Genomic DNA, 12,616 nt, shown 5'->3' with positions numbered 1-12,616 from the left:
TTTTGGCTCAAAGCAGCGAGCAAAGACAGCAGGCATGGCATGCCAAGATGGCAGCAGCAAGATGCTCTCCATGGAGGTTAGTTCTCCCCTGTTCCCTCCCACTGAGCTGTCCCGGAGGGGGCACAAGGGGGAGGGCTAGTGCAGCAGAGGCAGGGACAGATCAGGCTCTACTTTTAAGGTCAACTGCTCCTTTCTCACTAGAAATGAATGAGGTGTGTCAGCCTGCCAGATGTACAGGCATATGCCAAAGGTAGAGTGGAAACATGCCAGGCTCACTCATCGCTCCAGGAAATCCACTTGGATACGAACAAACTTTCTCTGTTGTTCTTTTTAAAACTTCTTAGACACCTATACTCACCTTGTCATCAGCTGTCTGCAGCTGATGTTATCTTACACACTATGTGCTTCACTGGGAATGACGGGGGGCAACTGTTGTTGGGCAATTGATACAAGGCTTCTACTCTGAGCACTCTCAAGTGCAGGTCCCCCACTGCTCCTTGCTCTTGATGGGAGCACCCAGCAAGACATTCCCCTTCCTGTGAGAGGGAAAAAGGGAGCCACGGGGGCTGCCGGTTGCCCTCATTTATTGTGTGCTCTGCAAGTCCGCAGCAGTGTCTGGACTTAGTGCAGCTCTGTCAGGTGCCCTTTAACCGGAGCTGAGTACTGGTTGTGCACTCTGAGGCTGGTTGCATCATCCCTACAATCCCTGACTTGGCCACCTAAAGTCGAGTGCCCCTGCTCTGCACACAGCGTGTGAGGGCCTGAGCTGGGCCCGGTGCTCAGGATGAAGTGCTCTGATGTCAGTACTGTGAAACAATTTCCCGGCAAAGTTTCACGTACACTTGAGTCAGTCTGCCCTTTGCTCTAGAAATCTCCTGCTTTGACCTCAACAGAGAGCAGAAAAGAACAAGTGAGAAGTTTCCCCCCCATTTCTGCTTTTACCCTTGCAACACAGCTTTTACAACGGGGTGGCTATGAGGAAATTTTCTTCAACCTTCAACTCCTGTTTGAATGTTCCTGGTGGTGCTCCCAGCTCCTCATCAGAGGAGCAGACTTCTGATTTAGCAATAACGTGACTGTCATATTCTTTCTTCCCTATTGCTTGGGAATGCAATAGGACGTAAGTCAAAATATTTTCTTCTCAGGTGCATGCTGATTAACCTGTCTACAAATATCTGCTACTTGCAGATTTATTTTTTTTTTGGCTGTATTTCCCTGAAGAATGTCCCAAAGGAAGTGTCAGGATAACAGGATGGATGATGTAGCACATCTGTCCATCTCTGAGAAGATGACAGAATTGACAGCACCTTTTTCCCAAAGCCCCTCCTAATGTGCAGTCCCCTCTGCCAGCAGTGGTACCCATTGACAGATGAACAGAAATAACTTGGAAGCTGTGCTTCTGTGTTCCTCCCTTTCTTTCTATTTGGTTTCCCTTTCTATACTCTCAAGGTAAGTTTTGGCAAAACAAAACTGAGCAAACCCTCTGGCTTCACAGCAGGCAGAAGAAGGCACAGTCTCAGCTGCCAGGATAATTCTGCCAGTTGCAGATGGCAGGCTTCACTCCCCTGGTCATAAAATTAGAAATGAGTTCAACATGCAGCAGGTGTTAATTGGAGGCATGAACCAGCTGGCAAACTACAGGCCTTGGAAAAGGTACAAACCAAACACAGACAGGAAATCCCCCACCCAGCCAAGACCTGGAAGTTGTCTACACCCGAAGGAAAAGTAACTGGATTATTTACTTTAGATCGATTATTTGCAAATGACTGAATGTGAATGACGTCCATTCTTAGTTCTACAGTGACATTATCAAATGAGTGAAAAACCAGTCTTTGCTATTTCCTGCGACTGGTTTCCTCTGAAGAGTAGGTTCTCTATGCACTGAAGACCTGCTCCTGACCTCCTTGAGTCACTTCATCATGACACAAGTGCCAAAGGAACATTGCTGCCAGACAGTCTTTCTCTATACATCTGGGTCAGTCTGACACAGGGCAGTCAGGGCTGGCTGAGGGATGTGGAAAGGGAGTTAAGTCCACGAATTAAGGGAATTAAGTCCAAGTCTGCAAGACTAAATTTATTGGTAGAATCAGACTGGGATGCCTCAAGGATTCCTGCTTACATAAAACATGTTTGCTCCCACCTTTACTATTCCTCCACAGCAATCCAAAAGCTGGAAAGATTATAGGGCAACACCTAGAGGTGGGTATTTTACAGATAAGGCAAATGTGGACAATACTAACAAGGAGGAAGCTGGCTGGGACAACAGGCCCAAATTTTTCTCCCTAAAATGCCATTTCACCAGGCCTGAATCTCTGCTTGAGCAGCACGCCTTTCCTGAACCCCCACTCATCCCTTCGAGTAGACAATTTCTCATTTCCTTCTTCCCACTCCTCCCCTGCCCCAGCATGCCTCGTTGGTTCACATTGGCTCCAGTGAACTCTACATGTATTTATCTTGCAGAAACAATCCATCACTTACATTTTGTGGTTTATCGACCTTCTCTCACCTGGCATGTGGCTCCAACACAGTTTGTTGTTACATGACCTCCATGTCCTCATGGAGACACTGCCATGGCTTCCAGCTCCAGATCAGCACCAACACCCTCAGTTAGGCCCTCCAACACAACGAGGAAGGACTGTATCTCCCCACTGACTATAACTCCTTTGGATTCACAGGTATGCTTTTGTTGGGAAATTAGAACATATTTTAACTGTCTGCTGGCAAAGGCCGACTGTGCTGGGTGAATTCTGGAGTTCTTTGACTATTGCTATAGGTGGGACATTACACTGGTCAGAGTGACACCTAGCATACACACTTCCATGTTGCATTTTTCCAGAACAGAAGCCACTCACTGTGAATAGAAGGAAAAGGATAACCCAAGACCTCTGAGGGAGGTTCTGGCAGTGACAAGCTGTGCTTCTACAAGGGGTATGAGCTTGTTATCTAATTCTTAGTGTACCAAGGGAGCATATTTACATTGCAAAGTGTTCCTCAATTAGTAAGTATTTTTAAGGCTTTCCAAACAAACTTCAAAGCAGGAGCACTCCCTTTTGGTAGGGAACAGCTGGCTACAAGTGGCAGCTCTGAATGTCACCGTCTAATCACTTCCTTCCTGCCATCAGGACTCTCCCCTCTCCCCATGGGTGGGCTTCTCTTTCCTCTATTTCCTACCAGAAAAGCCTCATGAAATAAAAGAAGGGGAGGGGGCTCAGAGCGAGCTGCTTATCACCTCTCTCCCCATCAGTATTACTCGTTTCAGAAGCAGGACTACTACAAGCAGCAGGTTTGGATCCTCGGCAGCCTGAGGAAGCTGTGCTGCCTCTTGGGGAAGAGCAGCAACTACATTCCAGGACAGTCAGGCGTTAGGGGACAACGGCACCCAGGAGCTCCTGGCCTGCTGTCCCTGTACCCACCACTTTCCCCAGGGCCAGGCTCAGATTGCAGGGCACGTCCTGGTTAAACTGGACACACAGTGTAATTCAGAGACCCTTGTCTTTTGGAAATATGATTGACCCTTTGAAACTGATGCATCATGAAGGTGAACTTAAGAAAAGCAACAATGCATTGCAAATATTTGGGCAATTTCCTCTTAGTGCATAATTGCTTGTTTTTTGACCTAAACCCCAGTATTCCTTCTAGTCCTTCCCAAGGTGACAGGTTACTTAAACTATTTATAGATGCTTTGATCCTTTCTGCAATCAAGGCGGATCAACCAGACATGACAGAATTCCTGGTGCTGCCATCTTGAGCCATACCTCATGTGACCTACTCCTCATAGGTGCTGTGGGCACATGTTATCAGCTCCATCTATTGCAGACATCGAAGAGGTCCCTCCCTAGCACAGAGGATGCTTGGGAAACACAGGATACCAGGCATGCTACGCTGTGTCATTGGCTCTTGAGGGGGAGTAGAGGGAAGTCCACCTCAGCAGTACTTTTCCACTTGCTTTCCTGCACAGGAGTTGGTAACCAGGCTGATGGGACAGAGAACAGATATAGCTTGGAATCCCCCAGTAGTTCAGTGATGCTAATGCTGCGTTATTTTCAGGTATGAGACCTGAGGAGAGGTCTCAGGTGTTTCTTCTTCCAGAAGGCACCTCCAATTATCTAGGAAATGATTTGTATTAATAGTCACTTGAGTTTCTTTTCAATTAGCAGTACTTTGTAGCTTTTTCCATGGTCCGGTAGGAGCAAAACTCCAGGGCTGTCAATTTCCCATGGAACAGGAATCCTAAAGAACACTAACTTGCTGTCTCAACAATGCAATTGCTTTGTTGCCCTAACATTAGTGTGTTTCAATTTGACAATTGTGACAATACTTTTTTTGTCAAAAGGCAGCAATGATGCCTTGTGATATATGTGATGGCAATAAATATAACTGTAAAAGCAAATTTCAACACAAAGAAATTAATGAAAATTACAGGTATCCTTTGGACGTAGGATAAGCGAAAAGGAAACTTGAAGGGAAGAAAGAGGGAGAGTGCCCTGCACAAGAGTGTGGTTAGGAAGCCAAAAGGCTGGCTGATGAGCAGATGCACCTGGCCTGAGCACCACTGGTGCTCAGGGCTGAGGATGTCAAGGATGTCTGGAGGCCTGGGACAACCTGCAGGCTTTCTGGACTGTGACCTACTGGAAGAAGCTAGTCAGATTTTGATCCATTATGAAAGAAACCTGGAAAAGGCTCCCCTTTAAATTTGTATCATCACTGCAACAGCAAAGTTTAACTTGGAACTTCCCACACTGATCTTCAGCACCTGAAATCTTAGCCTTTCAAAGTCAGCACTCCCATTTGACCCCCTTCTGTGGTTCTATTATAAAGAACTTACATATACAGGAAAAATCACTCCATCTCCTTCCTAAGAAATTATGTGACATACAAGCAAAAGAACCTCCAAGCACAACATCTGAGACAAACTTCATTAAGTGGCCTGTTCCTCAAAAATTCCATTTCCCATAAATATTTTCTCTTCTCATTTCCTGTGTGCTACTTGTTACGTTAATTGTTTAAGTCAAATCACCTTGTGGCGATTGCTAAGATATGGAAGATGACTGTAACTGCCCCAGGAGCAAGTGAAACTCCATGAATTATAAGGACAAGTAAGTGAAAATGGAGATCACTGATATGGCAAAGTGCAAACTGGTAAAACAATAACGAAGTCCTTTCCAACTGGCAATGGCTTACTTGGTTCAACTGGCCTTTAAAAATGGATGAGACCTGCTCTAGAGAAAGAGTTTTTTAAAGACCAGAGGGCACAGGTTTGGGCTGATGTGGCTGTCCATGACTCAGGGCCTCTGAGGTCATTCCTGCTACTGGCATGAAAAGAAAGAAAGGGTAGAAAGATCCTTGGCAGCTTCTCACTTAAAATGGGTGGGATGTCACCCACCAGACCGGAGGAAGGCAGTGGCATCCCCCTTGCCTCGCCATGTCTGCAAGCAAGTTCAGGGGAGACAACCTTTTTAAAGTCCTTTCTTTCTCTTTTGTTCCCAGGAGATTAGGGACTTCTTCTTTTGTCATTCCTGCTCTCAGTGATTTCCCTTCTCCCTTTTCCATGAAGCAGTATTTTGTCCCCAGCATCAACTCATCCTCTGCAACCTGCACGGGCAGCATCAAAGGAATCTACGGCAAGCTGCAGTCTGACCCTAGGAATGCCATACAGAGGCAGAGGGAGCAGAGGGAGCAGCAGGAAGTGCACAGGACTGATCTGGCTGCTAGAAGCAGGGAACTGCAGAAGATAAAATGCACCTGTTTTATTGAAGGCGTGTTTACATCAAGGATCAGATCCTGCCTTACTCTGCTAAAACATAAAGTAGAGTGGCTTTTCTGGAGCAGCTCCCAAATGGGCTTGTCCAAACAGCATCCACGGAACATCAAAAGGTGATCACCCACAGATAAGCACCCCAACTGTCTGATCCTGAGCTAGCCCCAGGCATGGCTCAGCATCTTGTCTGCCTGCGACGAGCTCTCTCTACAGCCTGCTCTTGTACCAGAGTCTCTTTCCACGGTGATTGCTCCATACACATGGCAGAGAGCTAACTGACTGCCAGTCAACAAGTTCTGATCTCCAAAGAAAAGAAAACCCTCAGTGTGAAGCCCTTTGAGCAGAGAAGGGGATGGGAAGACAGGACTGTGTCAGTGCTCAGGCAAGAGTGTCCTCGCTCTAGTGACCCAGCTGCAGTGGGAAGTGTGTTTGCATCAACCATGGCTCAGTAATTATAGCAACAGACGACTCAAGATCAAAGTGCTTTTACGAATAATGTGGCAAAGTAAATTGATGGAAATCTGAGCTTTTTTATCTTTGGATCTGTCTTTAATGCTGACTTTCTGTCCGGCTTTAACCTGCCCTGGGATAACATCTCTGCTCCCAGTGCTGTGGCGCTGGCCCAGGCAGAGCCCTGTGCAGCGCCCAGCTCCATCCAGGCTCCTGCCTCCTGCCTGGCAGGGATGGGAGCAGGCAAGGTGGCCCTGGGGACAGTGGCCACTGGGCTTTGGAGCCTGATCCTCACAGTGAGTCTCAGTGCAGAAGGATACGTTTGCTGACACAGTGACTCAATAGAGCCAGGTGCCTGGGTGCTTTGTGCTGACACACCAGAGTGCTGCTGGTGTTGCTTCCAGGGGCTGCCCCTCCCATTATGAGCACCCCAGCAGGGAGCTGTTCCTCCATTGGATGCAGCCCAAGTGCTCCAGAGACGGCTTCTGATTCAACTGCTCCTGGCCTTGCCCACCTGTAAAGATAGATCCTAAAGAGGGTTGGACAGGAAGGCCTCTTTATTCAGGGTGACACGGCACATGGAAACCATGGCTGACCAGCACATGGAAAGGGTACCATTTGCCAACCTGTCAGAGTATAACCCACAATCACCCTTCACCTAGGCTGCATCTGTCTCCTCATCTGCCTTCTGTCACATATGCTCCTATCAGCTTATATCATGTGTTTATACTGAGTTTTGGGAAGAGTTAATTACTTTGCTAAGATGCTAAGCTCCAGTTGTTGCCACACCACGTGTTCTCTTGGTGCCATGGATCGGTGAGTGCCCCATTGATTCCACACACTGGTCTCTTGTGTGGTTGCACACTGGCTCCAGACATCTTTTCTGCACAGTTTTTGGCTAAAGGCGTTTGAGTCACAAGTGGCAGAGTGTGGAGAGAAGGCCAGGGTGGCTATGGGTTAGGTGAAGAGAACAAATCCTGACTTACATAGTGTTTCTCAGTTGTCTCTGAGACAGTCTTGATCTCTCTGGGTGATCTCTGTTGCTTTGATTTGTTGTTTAAATTCCACAATCAGTGCCTCCTGCACAGTTATCACGTGGCAAGGAGGACCACATTGGATAAAGTTTCAAGCTGCCTCCTGGGACTAGGCACCAAGGCCATCTAAACATGGGATTTCCCAAATCACATCAATCATCTGGGTTTTTCCTGGCTTATGCTGAGATGCTGTGCTGCTCCTACCTGCTTATTTCCCAATAGAGCAGAGAGGCTTAATTATTGCGTTGTAAAGTTCCCAAGGGTTTTATGAATACTGAATTGGAAAAGTGAGGCATCATGACGTACTAAACTGTGATAAATTGTTATCCAGAAATTTGTTGTAATCCAGGGGAAGTCTGCTCCCCAAACCAGCTACCCAATGTGCATTGTTTTGGTTGCTGTCATCAAAGTCTACAATATGAACAGACAATTCATTATCATTTTGAGTAGTGCTTTGCATGTTATCATTTGAGCTTCTTAAAAGGTGAATCTTCTGTCCCTGGGATCCCGATGAGGAACAATTAAAGTATCCTCTGGTGAAACACTGGATTATTAATAATAGAAACTTGTGCTGTCCTGGAGTTTTAATTGACTCAAGTGTTTAAACACATGCCTGACTTAAAACATGTGGGCATTCTCATTCCTGCCACAGGAGTTACCAGTGGTTTTCACACAATGCCAAGAAATGTTAACTGTTAAAACCATGTTTGATCATTTATTAACCTTAGCTCCACACATATTCTACCCAAAATTCCTCAAGAGGAAGGGCTGAGCATTTAATGTGCCCTTCAGACAAAGCAGGGCTTTGACTACATTTTTCTTTCTCTTAGGACTTAAAGGAAGAAATGTCTGGATTCTGTCAGGGCAATAGGTATCCAGAGATTTCTGGGTTTCTCAGAGCCATCTACAGCTGGGGTCTGTAGCATCAGGAACTATTTTTGCCAAAATTTTCAAGACAGGAGTTAAGCTTTGACATTTTCACATGAAACTAAATTATCAGGATGTTTGACAGTGCCCATGGTGGTAACAAGCTGCATGGGGCCTTCCAACTGTGGTGCCACACTCCAGCAGGTTACGCGCTAGAGACAAAGTGGGTCCACTGGGCCATGACTGCACCTGGCTCACACTACAAAGACAACAGAGCTGAGGCTTTTGCTCACATGCAGAAGGCAGAGGGAAGTTTGCTGATTATCTAAAGGAAGTCAGGGTTTGACATCAATCTGTTCCCTCATCCTGCCCTTGCAATTCTCCTTTCCTGTTGCAAGCCTACTGGATGGAGACAGAGAGGTTTCAGGACCAGGCCAGGTGTGCTACCTGTGTGTATAACCAGTATCTCAGTTCCTGCATGGAGATTCCCAACCACTCCCTCGCTACTGGCTGGATTTCCTGGGCCATGTGCAAGCTTCTTGCACAAGAAGGTGCAGTCCTGGCTGGGTTTGGATCTCTGTGGGAGCAGGCCCACAAGGAGCAAAGGCACTGGTTGCTGCCGATGGCTCTCAGCAAGGAGCACTTCATGCAAGCCCCATCTGTGTCTCTGTACAATGTCATGATCTAGGAATGCAGCTACTGCTCAGGCAGTTCCCAGCTGGCCACAGCAACTTCAGGTGTGTATTTTTTATTTGTTTGTATATGTAAATAGAGTCCAAAGTCTCAAATGATTAAGTCATGCAATGCAAGGCATGTGGCAGAGTGGCTAACAGTGAGGGCCAGACAAGGATGACAGGAGGAAAGCATTTCGAGGTGGCAGCTGTGAGGTAAATCATATTGGAATTGGGTAACCTGGTTTTAGGGGAGAGGTTGGAAAGGAAGGGCGTAGCACTGGGAGAGCTCTTTTTTTTTTTTTTTTTTTTTTTCCCTCTGGGAAGGGCACTGATACTCAGACTTGGGCCCTGATTTTTATTTTACTTCTGCTACTGTAGGGCTGATATGTGCCCACCAACCTAAGTGGAGAGGAGTCTGATTGGCACCAAGAGAAGCCTGAAGTTATTGGGGTTTGCTGCAGATTCTGGGATATGTCCACAGCACAAGAAGTGACTCTCCCTCTCTCTCCTTCTCTCCCTCTCCTTCTTCTGGCCTCTCCATGGCACATGAGAAAGGGCAGAGGGTTGAATGAAATGGGCTTGTGGATGGGACTGTCTGCTAGACTCATGCTGGATCACATGGGAAGTCTTCACCTGAGTGCAAAATGCCCCCTTGAATAGCAACTGGATCTGAACCTGTAATTAACTCTGCCATCATGTGTCTGCTTTGCAGCTGTGTGCACAAACAAATGACTTGTCCATGTGCTGCTTGTTCTTCACATTAAACACTTCTTGGTCCTGGTCTTTCAGAAAAGAACAAAACACCTGGTCCAATCCTCATGGAGAGGAGTGGGGACCTCTGTATGGCCTTCCAGGAGAGCTGTACCCTGACACTCAACCAGCCCTGTAGCAGACATCAAATGCTGTTGCTCCTTAGCAGTCTGCTGATGTTATCACTGTTTCTTTGAGGAGTAAGAAACAACAAGATCCTAGAATGACAAACCACAACGTCTCTTGTGATACATAAAGATAGGTAAAAAAACCACCACCACCAAAAAACAAAAAAAATGAAACCTTCCCAAATAACTGGGGGAAAAAAAAAAAAAAAAAAAAAAAAAAAAAAAAAAGAGCATTTCATGTCCTTACAGGGGAATCATTATTCTTATACTCAAAACGCTAAATAAGAACAACATGTACTGAGCTTTCAGGCTCACAATCCCAGGGGACAAGGAAAAGCTTATTTTGCATTAATTGATATGTTACTTCACAGGCCCTGGTGGTGTCACCCAGACAGACACTAAATGCTGTTTATGGCACTGCCTCATGAAAAGTACCACAACAGCCAGAAACTGCTTCACCTTCACCAACTATTGGCTCAGTAGAAATTAAGGATTTTCATTTTTTGCTATGAGTCTTTTTTAATTTTTGAAGTACAAGGCTAATACAAAATCAGAATGAAGAACTGAAATGTAATCTCTGATAAACATGAGTGTCAAATTTTACAGGCTGTTGTGGCCTGTATAGCTTTGTTTCATTTGTTTAGGTTTTTTTCAGAAGGGATTTCCAAACTCTTAAGCTCAAATCTTCTGAGGTTCTGAGTCCATAATAAACCAGCAAGGTGATGTGAAATGTGTTAAGGACTAAACTTGTGTCCAAACTCAGTCCAACAGAGAGTAAGAGGTGTGCAGGCACTCAGCAGGGATGCACTCTGACATCCTGATATGATCCTTCAGCCAGGGAGCCTGGGGCAGGAAAACTAAGTGGGTTTAAACTGGAGCGTGATAAATGAATTAACTGGATTATGTAAGGTGTTAGCTTGCAATGCCAGTGCCTAGACTTGATGCACTGAAGTACTTTCCAGTCCTGTATTCCTACATGAAAATACTTATTTAGTCCTCTAAATAATAAATAAAGTGCTCCCTGATCTCCCTGGATGTTGTATGGATGTGGCACAGAAGGGAAAAAGTCAGACTGTGTGTATGCAAAGTATACTCATTGGATATTTACACTAACATCACAATTTACAGGACTGCTGTATGTAGATGCTGACCTGCATTTTGAGGTTGGATTGAAGGTATTCACTCCACCAAGCCTGATTATCTTGGCCATTTCCTTGCTAAGATACCCCTGGCAGTCTGCCCTAGAAAAGAAGCCACTCCAGATCTAGAAAGGTGCCAGGAGGGTTGAGCAATATGCTCTTAGACTGCTGTGTCTTGTCATCAGGAGGCCATATGATTTCATGCAATTACCAAGGCCTAATACTCTTGTGGCCCTTTGGACTGACAGTCCGTTGCCTTTTCCAGAGCTGTTAGACAGAGGGGAAAAGTACTTTTTTCAGTTGGTGCTGTTTGTTTTTCCACTGTGAGCTCCCCTAACTCCCTGGTGCCAAAACACCTGGCAGGGCTGCCATGTAGGTACTGCTTGTTTGTCCTGTTACTCCAATGCTGTGGTGGGTGGGAATTTGGCTGGCCCTGGGGAAGCGAGCCACATCAAACACCTGCGCTCAGAGTCACACAGGGATTGTGCTGCCTGTTTATTCCCTGCTGGGATTCAAGTAGGTTAGAGCTTTGGGGGAAGATCATCTTCCAAGATGATGTCGCTGCACCAATGAGAATGATGGGAAGGATCTCCATAAATGATACGGGTTAATGCGGGGAGCACAGTGATTCTGGATAGCACCACCAGTGTAGCAGACACCCTAGACCCCCTGCTGCTGGCCGCACCTGGGGTCGTAGAAGTCAGCTCTAAGCTGACTAAGAAATACCACCACCTTACAAGAGTGAAGTGCTGCATCCACATCTGCATCACCAGGTTTGGCTGCCCTCTTTTCAGAAGGCCTACAGACTCAGCCAGGTCAGCTGCAGCCCCTACTACTGCACAGCCTCACATAGAGAAACACCTGCAAATCCTGTTCAGTCCCTACAAAAACGTGAGTGGAGCAGTGGTACAGACCATACTTAAGGGTGGAGGCTCTTCTCCCCGAACCAGCTGCAATTGTTTGTTGTGTAATGGTGCCAAGGAAGTTTTGTAACTCCCTCACACACTGGGAGGATTCATTTGATCAAAAGAGCAATTTCACTTTCTGGCATCTACCATCCATCAGAAATTCCAGGCCAGAGCTTTAAAGATCAACTAATGATTTAGGATCTTATGACTGCTAAGCATTTCAACTGAGGCACCTCAGCAGGCATGCAGAGTCCTCCTCTTGAAACCTCTTCCTCAGAACAGTCATCAAAACAGTGGGTCACCCCAAAAGCCCTACCCAGGCCGTGATGTGGAGTTAATAGTCGTTCAAGATGAATCACAAAAGGTCCTCCTGAACCAAAAAGTCAGGAGCTCTAACTCCCAGATGAAGATCCCTGCCCAGAATTCCTTCAGGGACCACATGCACCCTTTCCTCAGCTATGGGACCACATAAGAGATTTAGGTGCAGCCGTGCCACAGGCACAAGGGGCACAGCCTAGGAATGCTCGAGGGCTGTGGCAGAGGCTACAAGTCCTGGCAGTGCTGACAGACTTATGGCAACACCGAAACACAACCACTCTCAGCTCTGTCCTGGGTTTTGAAGCTCACACAACCAGCTGGTGACATGTGAGGGGGACATGGACACAGGGCAGGGTTTGAACACTGAGGGTCTGATGGAAGCTGGTTCTGGACACGGTTTGGACAAGACTGGGCTTTCTTTGTGGGATCCTGCAGACAGTCCCTGCAGGGCACACCTAGCTAAGCAGCTCCAAGACCTTTCCATCCAGCAAGACTGACCCTGTTTGGGAAGTGTGAATCCAGTGAAGCTTGACAACTTTCTTACAGCTAAAGGTCTTTAGTTAAGCTCTGAAAAAAGCATCCTACCTCTT

Source organism: Chamaea fasciata, unplaced genomic scaffold (assembly GCF_029207755.1).
Source record: "Chamaea fasciata isolate MVZ Bird 193981 ecotype frontalis unplaced genomic scaffold, bChaFas1.0.hap1 SCAF_6, whole genome shotgun sequence".
NCBI lineage: Eukaryota > Metazoa > Chordata > Aves > Passeriformes > Sylviidae > Chamaea > Chamaea fasciata.
Note: the sequence above shows the minus strand (reverse complement) of the source record.